Here is a 17,098-nt window from a genome sequence, read left to right as displayed (position 1 = left end):
TATTCCTTGCTCAGTTTCCTCTCCTTCTGGAACCCCTATTATGCAGATGTTGTTTTGTTTCATGTCCCAAAGTTCCCTTAGGCTCTCCTCCTGCTTTTCAATTTTTTTTTCTAGAAGCTGCTCTACTTGGGTATTTTTTCCTGCCTTGTCTTGTAGCTCACTGATGTGGTCCTCTGCTTCTTCTAGTCTACTCTTGATGCTTTCTATTGAGTTCTTTACAGCAGCGATGTCATTTTTCATTTCTTCTTGGTTCTTCTTCATTTCCTCTCGGTTCTTACTCATATTGTTGAATTTGTCTTCCATTCTTTTCAGCCACCTTATGACCATTTCTCTGAATTCTTTCTCTGGCAGGTTGCTTGCCTCCATTTCGTTTACTTCCTTTTCTGGTGATGCCTGCTTTTCTTTCATATGCGGGTTGTTTCTTTGTCTCCCCATGGTCTTTCTTCTCTGGGTGTCTGGTTATGTAGTTCTCTCTCTCCTGCATTGATTTAAAGGCACAAAATACAACACAACCAGGTACCACACACAAGGCACTGAACAGAAATGTATTCATGATATAATAACCCCAAATAAAGGTGACCACCAGAGAAAGGCAAATTAGGGGATAGGAGAGAAAGAAGAAGAGAAAAAAAAAGAAAAGAAAGGAATGCCAAAATGAAATTGGGAAAAGGAAAAAAAAATTAAGAGAGAAAAGAGAGAATAAGAAAGAAAAGGGGAACAAACTATATATATGGGGGGAAAACTCCAATAGAACAGCCACTAATCCCAGCAAATGCCAGCAACAAGTACCTGGAGATGAATACAAACTACAAACAACAATTAATATCAAGCGAGGTGAGGAAAAACAGATGCAAAAAAAAAAAGAATAAGCAAAACAATATCACAAACAAGCATAAAAATCGATATAATCAACATTCAAGCAACCAACAACAAAAGGACAGAGAGAAAAACAATTTTTTGGATAGTGAAGACAGAGAAGAGAGAGGTGTGTATGAACTCGGAGCAGGGGATTGGAAATTAGATATATAAGTAGGTTGAAATTTTAATGGGGTAAAAAGAAAGAATAGGGATACTCTAAAGCAGGAAAAGGGTAAGAGAAACAGGACAACAAAAGGGCAAAAGTTAGGAAGAGAGTGATGGCATAAAGGTAGAGTTGAGATAGAGTAGAATGATGCTAAAGGGAAGATGAAAATAGAATGTAGAACACTAATCCCAAAGTCAAATAAAGAGAAAATAAAATGACACTTTTTAAAAAAAAAAAGATAAAATAGCCGAAACCGGTTTGGCTCAGTGGATAGAGCGTCGGCCTGCGGACTGAAAGGTCCCAGGTTCGATTCCGGTCAAGGGCATGTACCTTGGTTGCGGGCACATCCCCAGTGGGAGGTGTGCAGGAGGCAGCTGATTGATATTTCTCTCTCATCGATGTTTCTAACTCTCTATCTCTCTCCCTTCCTCTCTGTAAAATATCAATAAAATATATTTTTAAAAAAAAAGATAAAATAGTAGTAGTAATAATACTGATTGAAAATAAAAATGTAATAATTAAAAAGGTAAAATCAAGTGAGGAAAAAAGAAAAAAATTATTTTCTTAAGTAAACGATGCAAAAGAAAAAATAATAAAAAAATATAAAATAAATATAAAATAAAAAAATAAAAATAAAATGTGCAGTAGTGAAGGTCATTCACTTCCTCTATTGTTCTGTTTGGCACACCTGTTTCCAAGTCAGGACAGTATTGCAGTTCCCTGCTTTCCACTGCTCCTCAGTGTTGTAAGCCAGTCCTGATTTTTAAGCAGGCGGTGTATCTTACTTTCTTGTATTCCTTAATTTGTGATTACAGAAGAGTCAATTTGTGATTCAGCCCCTGGGTGGCAGTGTTTCTGGGTTGACTTCCGGGTCTATAGGTCCTCTCTAGCCTGTGCTTAGATCCTGCTTTCCCTGTGGCACTCAATACTGGTTTGTGGGAGTGGGCTGCCCCAGAGCTGGTTCTCCGACGGTCACTCCCCGCTCTGATCCCCAGGTTCCAGAAAAACAACTTTCCCCTGCAGTCTCCTAGGGTGTCCCCAACTGGGTGATCCTATGTATTGGGCTCAGTAATCCAAAGCAAGGATTCAAAGAGGAGAAAGCGCGAGTGTGCGAACTCCAGGTCTGAGCGTAAGCCTGCCCAATCCCCTTTTCCCCCTTGTGTCCAAGCAGCCGGCACACTCCCAAAATTTTTAGGCTGTCCTTCTGCGTCAGATCAAAATGGGTTGCTTTTTAGAGATCCTCTCTGTTAGCCGCTCTGAGGACCCCCTTCCACATTCACAGATCACGCCAGCCCCAACAGCCACGGATTTTTCTAGGTGCAGACTTTCTCCAGTCCTCCAGCTCCCGCAGTGTGCGCGTTTCTCTGTCCTGCTGGGACCAGAAACCTCACCTTATCCAGGCAAAATCTGACCTTTTCATGGTGGAGTGTAGAGCTCCTCTGAATCCGCGTATTTGCGCCAATTGGGGACTGGTGCTCTGGGGTTCGCAGCTATTGTAGATTTTCAGGTTTCCAATAACATCCACTTTCCCCTTCAAGATGGCGTGGTCTCCGCGACCGAGCCGGTGGCTCCAGGAGGGAACCCGGCAGCAGTGGGGGCTGCCCGGTCAGGGGACCCCTGTCCAGCAGTCCCCCACCTTCTCCTGGAGTATAGCTGTCCCTTAACTCTCCAACAGACACTCCCCGTGCGACCCTCAGCTGTTCCTTTTATCTGCTCTGGGACAAGGCTCAGGACACGTCTGTCTATTCTGCCGCCATTTTTCCACTCAGCTTTTCTATCATGTGATTTTTAAAAATATTTTTATTGATTTCAGAGACAGTGACCAACCTTCTCTATTACACCACACGCACACACTTTATTGCCTGATGCCCAGATTTAAACCAAGATGGAACTATCGCCTCTCTGCTCTAAGTATGTAAACACACTGGAACCTTGATGTGCACTCTCAGGGGCAACCCTTCACGTGATACCATGATCTGACACCAATCTGTGGGGAGAGGGGGGGTTTGGTGAAATAAAGAACAAATAGATGGACTAATTAGCAGAATGGATACAGCTGAAGGATGGATTGAGTTTGAGGATCATTTTGAAGAAGACTTTCAAAAGCAGCTGGAGAGGACAAAATTCTGGCTCATGAAATCAGTTTAGTGGTTTCCCATCAGCACTGAGAGAGGGCAGAATAGGATGGGATGGGACAGGAGGGGATGGGATGGGATGGGACAGAACAGAACAGAGTGGAATGGAATAGAATAAAACAGAAAATATCACTGCATGGCACACAATAGTAAGAATAATTTGTGAAACTTTTACTTCAGATATTTTTGTATTTTTGTTTTTTATATGTGTGTGTGTACTGGGTTACTATGTAAAATGAATCACTTATTGTGGGTCACAATAAAAATGTTTGAAAGCTACTGTTTTAAAAGAACATATATGTCACACTTTTGCTATTATTTTCTAACTTCTCTGGGACTTTGCTCACTAATGATGATCTTTCTCGCTTAACTGTCATCTCAGCTTACAAACATGTTCCAACCCCTTGTAGCTAAAAATAAAAGAAAAGCAAAGATGTTCCTCTCTTCTGTGCCAATGCAAACTAGTGCCCGCTCTCCCCTTCCTTTCACCACCTAATTTTTCAAAAGTCTGGTTTGTCCCCATTGCTTCCATGTCATCTCAGGCTTACAGACTACATTCCTTCTGTTTGATACCGAGGGTCTGATGAACATGGTTCCTCAGTGCAGGTGGGCCATGTCTTCTTTCCTGACTGTGCTCGGGAGGCATCAGACACTTAGCTTGTGAGGGAGTCAGGTTGGCAGTGCTGTCTTATTTGGTTGAGATTTCAGGTTCTCAGTCTCTTCTTCTGGAATAGCCAGTGCTTCTCACCCCATGACAGGTTAGAACTTTTGCTTTTCTTTCCTGGACCCTGTGTCCCAAATGAGGAAAGTGCTGCTGAATGGACTCCATGATTTATCCTCTGCTGCAGGCATACTGCACTAACCTTACTAATGAACTCTCAGCCATTTCTGTTGTTCTGAAAATCCTATTCTCAGTCCTGAGTCACTGCTCTCTGTTCTGTACAGTTTATCTGAAGCTCATTCATTAGTGGCCTATTAAATTGACTCATGGCAGGATCACCTATTTTTCCTGATTGACATCTGGACCTAATGTCACAGAAGGCCATGAAAGGTGAGAGCCATCATCTAGGAGCTAAGGTCCCCCCTGATGGTTCCAACAAAAACACCAGCTGTATCAGATAAAGTTTTGTGAACAAGGACAATTTTAAAGACAGTGCCCAATACGATGTAACAAGTTATCCCAAAATTTGGTGGCTTGAAACAACCATTTTATTATGTTCACAACCCCTTTGAGTCAGGAATTCACAAGGGGCATAGAGGGGCTGATAGATCTATGTACCACAATATTTGGGGCCTCAACTAAGAGGGTTTGAAGGCTGAGTGACCCAGGACTGGAAACAGGAATCATCTGGAGATGTCTTTATAGACACCTAGAACACCAACACATGGCCTTTTCAGGTGGTCTGGGTCCTCATGCATGGCTGACCAGTCTCCCAACAGAAGATATATTACCTTTTATGACTGTGGGGAGCTGGCACGGCCATGGCATACTCAGCCCTAGGGCGTCTTATGTGCCACGCCAGCTCAGCCAGGTTCAGTGACCCTGAGTGGGGGGCGGTGAAGGATTAGAAAAGACAGATAAGAGAATGAAAGCTGGGACTTGGTGGGACGCTGCTTCCCTAATGGGGACCCAGCAGTGCCATGGACTACAAGCCGCGTCTTTATTTTACAGCCAGATGCCACGAGGCAAAGTAAGGGCATGGTCAAGATGTTTACAACATTCTCATGGGTTTCGATCCTACTCAGTTACATGCACCTGATCAAGCTTTGTCTACTTGCAGCCTATATCACTCAGGCACGTGGGGCCACGTGTTCAGACCATAGGTTCAAGCTTACAACTATGGCTGTTGGCTATAATTGTGCTGGGAGGGCTCTGCCCTCCAAGCTGGGACTTGCACATGGCCACGAGAGGACTGTGCCCTCTCATTAGTCCAAGGCTTGAACCTGTCCAAACTCTGTAGCTGCGCCCCACATATGACCTCATCTAGGAAGTCCATAGTAGTCTCTCCAGCCACCCAGATTCAAGGAGAGGAAACTGTATTATTTTATTAGGGCTGCCATAACAAAGTACCACAGACTGGGTGGCTTAGACAATGGAAATTATCTCACTGTTCTGGAAGCTAGTAGTCCAAAATCAAGGTGTTGGCAGGTGGGTTCCTTCTGAGGGCTGCAAGAGAAGGATCTGTCCCAGGCCTCTGTCTTTGGCTTGTAGATGACTTCTATGTCTCTTCACATCACCATCTTTCTTTGTGTGCTGATGTGTCCAAATTTCCCGTGTTTATAAGGAGACCAGTCATATTGGATTAGGGTCTACCTGAATGACTTCATTTTAACTTGATGACCTCTATAAAGACCCTATCTCCAAATAAGGCCACATTCTGAGGTTTTGAGGGTTAGGACCTCAACTTATGAATGTTGAGGGGATCACAACTTAGTCCATGAAAGGAACATAGATCCCAACATTCAATGGGAGTGTGTCAAAGTCACCACATAAAAAGTGCATGTGGGAAATATTGCTACTGCCATCTTTGGAAAATATAATCTACTTCATGATATTAAAAAGTTTAATGATGAGAGTTTGAAAGTTTGTATTATTTATTTTATATGAGTCAGCTCACAATATAATAAAACATATAACTTGAGGGGAACGCATTGTTTTTAAATCCTCACCTGAGGATATTTTTCCTATTGATTTTCAGAGAGAATGGAAAGGAGGGGAGGAGGGGGTAAGGAGAGGAAGACAGAGAAAAACATCAATGTGAGAGAGACACATCAATTAGTTGTCTCCTGCATGAGCCCTGACCAGGGCCAAGGATCAAACCTGCAACTCAGGTACGTGCCCTTGACAGGAATTGAACCTTAGACCCTTCAGTGAGCTGGCCAATGCTCCAACCACTTAGCCGTGCCAGCCAGGGTGGGGGGAACTGCTTTTATATGTTTCATATTTTATAGTGATCAGAGAGCTCAAATACCAACTGTTTGGTTCCAAACAAGACACCTGAAGACTCTACGGCTGACTCTTTCCCTAGACAATGAAAGGCTGTGCTTCAAAAGCTAGTGCTTCCTCACAGAACGCCCAGCACACTACTCTTTCTGGCCCCAGGATTTGCTCTACTTAAGGTCCTTTGCTGTTTTGCTTATTTGTAGTAGACACTCAGTATTAGTGCCTTGACCAATCTTGTCTTCTCTCAGAGTAATTCATGTCTGTTAGTTTTATTTTACTTGCAGAGTAAATTTAAACATGCATTATTATCAGATTTTAGAAAAAACAAATATTAATAAGTACCTACTATAACAATAAATTGTATCCTGCCTCATTTGTTGTCATCATTGTTACTACTTGCGATGACACATATAGTGCAAAATAAACTTTACCCATAGATGGGGCTCCTGCCCAACCCAGACTGGTATTGATAACCACTCTTATTGCCCCAAGCACATCAGAAAAATGTCTGCAACACAAACTATTGAATAAGGATTGCACAAAAACCCAGTCTCAAAATCTAAACATTCCTTTCAAAAGTGGGGTAGAAAAAAATAGTGGGGTAGAGAGTTACCTAGTTACCCCACAAACCACGAGGCTAACCTCCAAATTGCCTTTTCAGTACAGCTCATTCTTTTTTTTTTTTTAAATATATTTTATTGATATTTCACAGAGAGGAAGGGAGAGGGACAGAGAGCCAGAAACATCGATGAGAGAGAAACATCAACCAGCCGCCTCCCGCACCGCACACCTCCCACCGGGGACGTGCCCACAACCAAGGCACACGAACCTGGGAGCCCCCAGTCCGCAGGCCGACGCTTTATCCACTGAGCCAAACCAGTTTCGGCAGTACAGCTCATTCTTGACACGTGGCTTTACCAAGCCACGTTTCTCCTGGTCAGCCTTTCCCTTCCTGCTCACCTGGGGAGCACACATCACAGGGCCTACCCATACCTACTGAATTAAGAGTGTCTGGAGGTGAGGCCCAGGAATTTGTTTTGGAAGTTCCCCCATGTAATTAGGCTGATCCAGTAGGTTTGTCAACTATAGGGCTAGGTGATCAAATTCAAATTCCTTAAGCTTAGCCTAAAAAGGCCCTCACCTCTGCCCAACTCTGCAGTCACATCCCCTGTCACTTCCCACTTCATGATTCCCCATTAATAATCCTGAACTACCAATAGTTCACAATACTTGACATGCTGCTTCACTCCACTTGCTGGGCCCTTGCCCAGGCTGAAACCCTCCTCCTCCCTCAACTGCCAACCTATTTTCCCTCAAAATCCAGCTCCCGTGTCTGCTTCCCTAACTACTTCACTTCCACCCCCATCCAGAATTCCTCCTCTCTCCCCTGTATTCTGATAGTACCTCATTCACACAGCATATTAGCTATCTCTTCCCTGCTAGAGTGTGACCCACCTGAAGGCGGTTTGTGCCGTCTTCACTTTAGCATTCTCAGCATCTAACCCCAGGCTGAATTAGATTAAAAGAAGCTGCTTTTGTGGGGTTAAATGGAATCCTTTGTCAAGCAGGGCTCCGCGTATGCGAATGTGCTGCTCCATATTACCCTATTCAGTCAGGCTGCTGTGTGTTTTGTTAATCTACCTGACCCTGACATAATCAGGGAGGTTTCCTTTCAGCATTTAGCATAGTACACACTAGCTCTTTTCCCTCAGCAAGAAAGCAGATCTCTCTAAATAAGAAAATAGATTTCACCTGCTGGTACAACAATCTTGAGGGGCATTAGCATCCAACAAAAAAGCATTCAAACCAATGCCCTCCTGCCTCTCCTGGCATGAACACTTGCTTTTCCTCCTTCCTCCCTCTAATATTCATGACCTCGTTTCACATCCCGGACAACAGGGGCCAACATTTGCTTCATATTGCCTGCCTTCTCCCGGTTACCTCTCCTTTGCTTGGAACTCTGACCAAGACTGCAGCTGCAGCCCATAACTGACTCTCCCAATGTAACGCCTCCAGTTTCCAGCCAATAAAAGCGTCACAGGTTATATAAAAACTCAGTCCCAGCAAGAGCCTTGGCAGCACTCTTCTGGAGACATGGGATGTGGTATTGTCCAACATTCCCATGACTGAAGTCCTTGCTTCTTGCTCTGGCTAATTTCTGGGGAGACGGCAAGATGACCCAGCATTGGTTCTCTGACTTTAGGGTGCATTCACATCACCAAAGGACTGTTACAATGTGTTGCTGTGCCCCACCCTCAGAAGTGCTGATTCAGTGGCTGTGAAGTGCAGTTTGAGAATTTTGAAAAAGTTCCCAGGTGATGCTCCAGGGACCAGACTTTGAGAACCACTGTGGTAGAGAGTGTCTGGAGGGTGGACCAAGTTATTACTGGCTTGTTAAGTCTAAATAGTGGTTCTCAAACTTGGCTACATATTAGAGTCCCAGTGCATGAATTCGTGCACAGGTGGGGTCCCTCGGCCTGGTCGCTGATCGGGGCTGGCCGGTGTTGGGGAGGGGTCGGCTGCAGGAGGTTGGCTGGGGGAGGGGTCATGGAAGGTTGGCCAGCTGGGGGGAGGAGCCGCAGGAGGTTGGCTAGCTGGGGGGAGGTACCATGGGAGATTGTCCCGATGCAGGAAGTTGGCTGTGGGAGCACACTGACCACCAGGAGGCAGCTCCTGCATTGAGCATCTGCCCCATTGTGGTCAGTGCATGTCACAGCGACTGGTTGACCAGTTTATATATAATGGTCGCTTAGGCTTTTATATATATACTAGAATCAACTGGTGAGATTTATTTTTTTATTTTTTGAAAGAGTAGTGCAGTTTTTTGTGTTTTTTTTTTTAATATATTTTATTGATATTTTACAGAGAGGAAAGGAGAGGGATAGAGAGTTAGAAACATCGATGAGAGAGAAACATCGATCAGCTGCCTCCTGCACACCTCCTACTGGGGATGTGCCCACAACCAAGGTACGTGCCCTTGACCGGAATCGAACCTGGGACCTTTCAGTCCGCAGGCTGACGCTCTATCCACTGAGCCAAACCGGTTTCGGCGAGTAGTGCAGGTTTTTTAAAAAATATTTTTATTGATTTCAGAGAGGAAGGGAGAGGGAGAGAGATAGAAACATCAATGATGACAGAATCATTGATCAGCTGCCTCCTGCACGCCCCCTACTAGGGATGGAGCCCGAAACCTGGGATGTGCCCTTGACTGGAATCAAACCCGGGACCCTTCAGTCCACAGGCTGACAATGTTCTATTCACTGAGCCAAACCGGCCAGGGCAACTGGGGAGATTTTAAAATTTCGGCTGCCCAGATGTGCAGAGGGCCCAGCAGCCTCCAGGATGCAAGAACCCGAGTCTCCCATGGGCTCCTTGCTGTCCCCAAACTGGAAGAGGGGGCGGTGGCCCATTGTGTACAGCACACAACAGCTGTAGGAGCTGGAGACATTCTTTAAGAGCAACCGTTACCGACCTGCAAGGAATGGGAAACCCTGGCGGCCAGGCTGAATGTAAAGGAGCACCAAGTGCATTTGTGGTTCAGGAATCACAGGGCCAAAGACGCTAGGCTGCTGGGACTGCATAGTCAGCAGGGCCCCGGAGCCCCAGGGCCCCAGAGTCTGAGTGCCTGCACCTGTGCCTGCACCTGCAGGCCCTGAGTTCCCCAGGGGCCCAGGTTTCTGCAGTCTTCCTCTGCACAGCCCCTTGGAATTCCCAGTAGCAGATCCCAGTGTCTCCAGCCATAGCCACATTTGGTGGATCCCTGTGCAGGGCGCCCAGAGCATGGTTTCTGTTGCTCCAGCTCCAGCTCCAGCTCCAGCTCCAGCCGGGGCCACGGGGCCCCTACCCTGTTGTGACCCCTGGATTCACGAGCTGCACTCACCCTAAGACCCCTTGGAGAGACCCTCCTCCTCCTCCACCTGGGTACAAAGAAGAAGATGACTTTGTGGATTAGAAGGACTGGACGTTACTGGCTCTATAAGAGATTGTGTCCCTGCAAAGTCCTGTAGATTCCGTGGTGCCAGAGGGGTCTAGGGCGTCTTTGGCCAGTGTGGTGCACCCATGTGGGTGTGGGAAGCAGTGCCCACAGGTTAGTCTACTGCAGCGTGAACTTGGGGAAGTGGCCTTGCTGTGTTCACTGTGTGGCCACCGCATGTCCTGCTGCTCTAAGGTCCCCGTCGTGTTAATTAGGGCACACGTGACATTCCTGAGGGTTCTCAGGTCTAGGAACTCAATAACTGCTTGCGGTGGATGTTCTGCTTTGGTGATCCTGCTGGAGAACTTCCCAAAGAACCCAGCCCAGCCTCGTAGGCCATTTAATTTGAATTGCACTAAATCCACAAATGTTTCTGACATCTTTCTACAGCACTGAGCTTTACAAACTAAGTGTATTATTCCTTCATTTAGTTGTTTGCAGAGTCTTCATGAAGTGTTATTTTAATCATCGAGGTCTGGGGTACATATTTTTATAGATTTATTTCTAGTACTTCTTTATTGTCTGACATTTTGGGTGGTATTTTAAAGTCTGCCATGTTTATAGGATTCAGTTGACATATTTTGTTATCAGTTGATTCTATATTTTGAGCCAGGGACCCTGACTCAAATTGTTAAAATTCTGTAACTTTTGGGGGCATTATTTGGGGCTTGATAATTTGAAATTTAATAAAGTGCATGGTTACCTTGTAAAAAAAAAGAGAAAAAATTCGGCTGCCCAGGCTGCACTCCATTGTAAATCAGAGGTTTTGAATGTGTCAGGAAGATATCAGTATGTTTAAAAACTTCCCAAGTGCTTCCAATGTGCAGGCAAATTGAGAACCAGTGATCTAGACCAGCAGTTCTCCACCCTGGTTGCAAATTAGAGTCACATGGGGAGCTTTGAAAGCTTATTCCTGCCAAGAGCCCCACCCCAAGCCAATTAAATCATAATATCTGGGTGTGAGGCCTGGCTGCCTTCCTTCCTAGTTTTCCAGTTTTTTCTAAAGTTTAGCCAGTGTTGGGAATTGCTAATCTGGACTTCAGTGTACCCCTGTTATATAGTCACTAGAGGCCCAGTGCATGAAATTCATGCATTGGGGGCAGAGGGTCCATCAGCCCAGCCTGAGCCCTTTTACAGTCCAGGAGCCCCATGATTGATCACCCCAAAGAGGTAGGCCCCACCCACCCACCACCCCACAGAGGGAGGCCCTGCCCACCTGCCACAGTGCCGCAGGCCAGTGGCCTGGGCCTCCCTCTGGGGGGCGATCGTGGGGTGATGGCGGGGCCCCCAACCAATCCCATCACACCCACCTTGGCTGGCCTGGTGCCAGTACGTGTCATAGTGTGGTTGTCTGGATGGTTGTTCGCTATTTGGCCATTCAGTCAATTTGTATATTATGTTTTTATTATTATAGACTTCTGTTCCAAGTAATAAATCCCTTCTCGTTTTGAACAAAACATATTGGGGTAATTACTTTTACTTTTTGAAAACTAGAGGGTATTGGCCTGAATAATCTGGGTCGGGGTGAGGGCAGGGAACAAAACTTCTCTAAAATCACCCCGAGCAGCACTTCTCAGAGCTGCCTGGCCCTGCAGCATCCTAGTCAGTAGAAATGCACACCCTCAGGTCCTACTCCGGAAGTTCTGGGGGGGCTTTGGAATCTGTGCTTCAACAAGTCTCCAGGTGACTGATGCATGTTAAAGTTTGAGAACCACTCGCCAGGGAGATAGCAGTGGGAAATTAAGATCTTGCTTTTCCATTTCTAATGTTAATTCACCTCTTTATTATTTTTTAACACACCATTCCACACGACCTCTCAAAAGGAAGACTATGGCAGCAGCAGTAGCAATGCCAGAGCCACCTGGTTTGATGCCAGATGAGTCAGTGTGAGATGGCACAAACCTCTAGCACCCTCTGCTGGGTATGGACTTCCTCCCTGACATTTCATTTAGCCTTAACTCGTGGTTTTTGTGTTCTTACCAGGATGGCCACAGGCAATCCCCAAATTCTAATAGCCATGAGCATTTAGTAGATGCTCCAAGATGGCACAGCCACCCGGATATGATTAAAGCACTCTGGGAGGCTCTGGGGCTCCTGTTTTCCCATCTTCTGTTTTCCATTTCCTCGCCAGATGGGGTCACATACTCTCCAATTTTTATGCAAGTCACACACATGAGCCTGTGCAACCAGAGATTGGGAGGGAGGCCCTGATTGCACCCATCAGTATTTTACCAGAACAGAGCTTTCCTCTCAGCCTGGAGACCAACAAAATAGGAAGCAGCTCAGTTTTTTTCCAAGAACCTTTTATCAAGGATTAGCCCTCAGGGCCTATTTGAATGGAACTAGAGCACTTAGGAAATGTGAAGGTACACCTGTAAAATGAGTAATCCCTTTGCTAGCGCTCTTAACAGGAAGGGAACCATTTCATTGAGCACATACTAATTCCTCAGGATTTTACATACACAATTTCACTTAATCCCCACAACATTGTGAAGTTAGTAGTATTATTCCTACTTACATAAATACAAACATATAGGAAACAAATTCAGAGAGATTGAACGACATTCCTGAAATTCCACAGCTAATAAAGTGAGATTCACCCTCTCACTGTTAAGCCCTCAGCCCACCTGAGTGTGGCTTTGCCATCCACACCACACACAAATGCCAGCTAGCCCTGGCTTGTTTCTACCACTGCATTACACTTCCTGATATAAATGGTGAAAATGGATACAATTTTCAAAAGAAGCCAGTATAAATAAATGTGTGCTGGTTTTAATAGGATGCTGTATAAAAATCAAAAGTGTGAGCAAAAAATACTTTATGAAGGGAATCCTAGATGTAATGGCATCAGAAAGCACCCTATTTCTAGTACTCTCTTGAATTGGTTTTCCCATTGTTCTGCTGTCCAACTTCCGACCCTATCAAGAACCTTCATGGATTCTCCAGCTGAGCTGGCCAGGACTAATACCACACCCAACCTCTTTTAGCCCCCAGGTGCTCTACCCCTTTCTCTCACACTCCATCCTAGTTCCCACCTGTGTGTGAACAATCCACCTGAGAAGGGGAGAGTACCTTCTTCCTTACAGCCTCCCAGCATTGAGCACCATATTCTTTTAAAATCTTTACCATTTAAATAGTGGCAATAAAAATCTCATTATTTTCACTGCGTGTTCTTAATTGCTGTTGAAGTTGAAGACATGTATATTTGAGGGTTTGTTGTTATTTTTTTCCTTTGTTAATTGCCCTTTTTTTTACCCACTTCTCTTTGAGTGGTTCTTATTGATATACTAGTGTAGGTATTTCTCTCTTTCCGCATCCAGTGCGGCTAGAGAGCAGGTCCAGTTCCTGAGTAGGGGTGGCTGGGGATTGAGAAATAAAAGAAAGAGACAAGACACAGAGATAGAAGGAAAAAGCTGGGACCGGGTGGGACCACCGTCCTCTTCTGATGGAGAGACAGGGACAGTGACCCAGAGCCAATCCAGCAAGTTTATTTTATATCCCAAATACCAGGAAGTTTCACCAAAAGGTCAAGACAAAAGAAGATTATTTGCATTCTTGAGCAGGCCCTGAGCATTCCTGGTGCTAGGCTGGATTTAGATATCAAAAACATTTCCCCATACCAAGGGCTGAAATGAAGGTCAGGCTGATAACACCCTTGCCCTTTTGGCAAGGCGTGTTCCCAGGACGTGGCTTTGCCTACGCCACTGGGTTCAGCTGACAATAATTAAGGAATGCCCATGTGCCTTCCCAGGCACTCTCTACATACTAGAAGCCCGATGCACAAAGATTCGTGCAAGAATGGGCCTTCCTTTCCCTGGCTGCCAGCACTGTCTTTCCGCTCCGGCCCTGGAGCCGCCTTCCTGCCTTCCCACTCTGCCCAGAGGCCCTGAGTGGCTGGGGCAGCATGGCATTGTTGCCATGGCAATGATGCAAGCATCCCACCCCGCCCCCACCGCTTGGTGCCTGCATATGCAAATCAACTACCATCTTTGTTGGGTTAATTTGCATACTCACTCCTGATTGGCTGGTGGGTGTGGCAAAGGTAAAGTCAATTAGCATGTTACTCTTTTATTAGGTAGAACCCTTTATTTACTAAGGATATTAATTTTCTGTCACATATGAGCAAATACTTTGTCCCAATTGTCTTTTGACTTCAGTTGTTTTCATAGCACAGGAGTTTTCAGTGGTGAAAGCTATGGTTTCTTCCTTCAGGGTCTTTCTAAGAAAGACCTTACCCCACACTGAACTTTTAAATTTATTTACCTACTAGAGGCCCAGTGCACAGATTAGTGCACTGGTGGGGGGCATGGCCTGCAGGGATTGGCCCACTGTAGGAGTGCCACTCATCCTGGTCAGCTGAACGGCTGTGGATCCACTCTCTGAGCGGCTGCTGAATGAGAAAATTAGTCTGAGCTGATATTGTGGAATAATGTCTTGGGTAAAGGAGTGTTCTGTGTCCTGGAGGAACCTGGCAGAGAGGTTTGCACCCCAAAGCCACTTGGTGAATGTCCTTGATGTGTGATTCCAGGTCAGTGACACCATCAGGGATATTCAGGGAAGCTGTGCTCCAGGATCCTCAGCCATCAGGACAGCCTCCCCAGGGGGTCCATAGTCACGTCCACTCTTGCCATCTGCCTATGCCAGCTCCCCGCACTCTTTCTAGAACACACCTTAGAGGGCCTGTCTCAGCTGGTGGGGTCAGGCCAGAGTCTGGATTGTCTCAGGTATTTGATAGGTGCAGAGACTCAGCCTCACCCTGGGCCTGCTAGTGGCTGCTCCCACTGTGGGAGCAGCCGCTCATCCTGGTCAGCAGAGTGGCGCTCCCACTGTGGGAGCACACTGACCACCAGGGGGGCAGTTCCTGCGTTGAGCGTCTGCCCTTGGTGGTCAGTGCGCATCATAGCGACTGGTCCACCGGTCATTCTGGTCGTTCCGCCATTCAGTCACTGGGCTTTTATATATATAGATATATACCTTGTATAATTTTTATGTCTCACTTTTTACATTTTGACCATCTGACATTTATTTTGGTGTAAGGTATGGGAAAGGACTCTAGAGTCAACTTTCCCTCAGATGGATAGCCAGTTGTTCTAACACCGTCAACTGAATGATAACACTTTCCTCACTGATATACAGCACCACCTTTATTATATATACTAGTAGCCCTGCGCACAAATCCATGCACCAGTAGCTCTCTGTGGGGCCTGGCCACTCCACACCCACTGCCCAGAGGCTCTCCATGGCCCAGAGGCCCATCCGTGGCTGGGTGCAGAACACTTGCCTCGTTGCCATGGTGACAAAGCAAACATTCCGCCAGGCTGCTCATGCTGCCTGTTCTCAGCGGCTGCCCCCCCCTCCCACCCCTGAGGACTGGGGGACTCCAGTGGGGCTGAGAGGACTGGACACCACCATCTTGTGGCTATGGATGCTGCCATCTTTGTGATGGAGTAAGGTTAATTTGCATATTACTCTTTTATTAGATAGTATAATTTTTTGCATGTACTCTTGCTTTCTTTCTAGACCAGGGGTGGGCAAACTTTTTGACTCGAGGGCCACAATGGGTTCTTAAACTGGACCGGAGGGCCAGAACAAAAGCATGGATGGAGTGTTTGTGTGAACTAATATAAATTCAAAGTAAAGGAGCGGAGGGGAGAGCAAGAGAACCCTCCGCTCTTTCGGCTCCGCGGGCCGGATAGAACAGCCGAACGGGCCGGATCTGGCCCGCGGGCCGTAGTTTGCCCACGGCTGTTCTAGACTCTATTTTTTCCAGTGATCTATCTATTCTTGTGCCAGTACCACAGTTGTTTAATTTCTGCAATTCTTATGTTTTAATATCTAGTTCATGCCTTCTTTAGTAATATTTTCCCAAATATTTCTTGGCTACTATTGAACATTTATTCTTCCAAATTAATTTTGGAATTATTTTGTCAAAGCTTGACTTTTCCACTTACTGTTCTAGAAATACCTGGGTCACCTCTCCTTGGCTCTTCTTTCCAGTATTCAACAACCATTACCTGTGCCTCCTGTTCACCTGGCACTGTGCTAGGCACTAGAGATATAAAACTAATTTGACCCAATCCCTGCCCTCAAGAGGCTCATCACATGTAGGAAAATAACACCAACAAACGGGGGCATTAAATCATGATGTCTCTGTGAGGAGGACTGAAAGGGGTAGAGTACCAAGGAAGGTTTGATGTATCTCCTGAGAGAAGGGGTAGAAAAGAAAATAGCAAGAGGTCACCTGTGCTTCACCACTGGGCCTGGTAAGGGGACTCAAGAAGTTGTCTGTGACTATGCAACACTGGAACCCTAAGATTTTAAAGTTCTTAGGGGCTTGACACAAAAGTTTGCATCCCATCACTGGCCAGTGGAGCAGCATTGCTGGTTGCTCCCACCCCATGCTAAAGATTCCTTCTACATCATGCCTTACATGCTGGCAAAAGTGCAGTGCCCTCCCCTAGTCTACAGCTCTTCATGTCTTTTTAAGCATTATTTGCCTGTTTTATGTCATCTAAAATTCCCAACAGCCTTGTGAGTAAATATCATGATTTTCATTTGAAAGATATATAAATGGATGCTTCCCAAAGCTAACACATAAAGTAAGCAATGTTGTGTAAATGGATGTTCAGAAAGACTAACACCTGAATTAAGTGATCTGTCCAAAGTGCTAAGTGACAGAGCCCAGCCTAGAAGGGAAGTCTCAGTTTCCTGGGTCTCTTTCTATCACAGCCTGTGGCCTACAAAGTATTCACTGTAAGAAGGTATGTCTAGAACTCCAGGATATCGCTCCTCTACCCTTCACCCCCCACCTCTGTAATGAAATGGGGAATCCTCTTTCTTTCTACTTCTCCATCCAAATGGAGAGGAGAAAAAAGGCTTGGACAAGACTGGGATGAAGATCTAGATGGAGGACAAAGAAGTGGACCTGAGGGGAAATGGGCCTCTCTGGGACAAGGTTCAAGGAATTGTGACTGTCAGGGTTTCTGGCTAAAGTATCTCCAAAGGCTCCCTGGCTGGATCCC

This window comes from Plecotus auritus, assembly GCF_963455305.1.
Source record: "Plecotus auritus genome assembly, chromosome: 7".
Lineage (NCBI taxonomy): Eukaryota > Metazoa > Chordata > Mammalia > Chiroptera > Vespertilionidae > Plecotus > Plecotus auritus.
This window is presented reverse-complemented; position numbering follows the sequence as displayed.